Here is a 637-nt window from a genome sequence, read left to right as displayed (position 1 = left end):
TTAGGTCTTGGTGGAGGGCCTCCGGCCCAATAAGATTCTTTTTAGACCAAGTTAAGCTCAATATTTTTGCCATTTCATTTCTAAAAAACAGCATGACATTTGTGTATAAACGACATGTAGTTTGTCTAAAAACGACACGAAGTTTATCTGTTCGAAATGGATCAGAACCGAGTCAACAAGAGGGAAACTTGCGGAGAAAGTTGCTCAACGTTCCACTACGAGATCCTTGAGAGATTTTCGGAAAAGGTTGGCAACAATTTCGAAAAACCGCTCCTCGTCTCCTCTTTATATATCGACTCTCTTCTCTCTTCATTTCTGTATTTTTCCGTATCCAAATACAACAGCAAAATTCCTTAGCGTAAGTTTATATTGCGAGAGTGTTTCGTAGAGTTTATAGTTCGATAGGCCGATCACGAGTGAGGCGTGATTCGTCTGCCATGGTTGTATCCTGGGACTCTATATTCGTATAGTTCTGTCTCACTAACGGAGCGAATATTTTGAGTTAAGGAAAGATATCAAATCTCGACTCCATGTCTCTTTGCGAATACGATTTCTTATCGTTCTTGTATTCGCCTTAAACATTTGTATATTTCCTTAACATCGCTTTTATTTTATCGTTTATGTCAGTCCGGTTTTC

This window comes from Brassica oleracea, chromosome C4 (genome assembly GCF_000695525.1).
Source record: "Brassica oleracea var. oleracea cultivar TO1000 chromosome C4, BOL, whole genome shotgun sequence".
NCBI classification, from domain to species: domain Eukaryota; kingdom Viridiplantae; phylum Streptophyta; class Magnoliopsida; order Brassicales; family Brassicaceae; genus Brassica; species Brassica oleracea.
The sequence above is the reverse complement of the archived record's forward strand: the minus strand, read 5'-3'. Positions refer to the sequence as shown.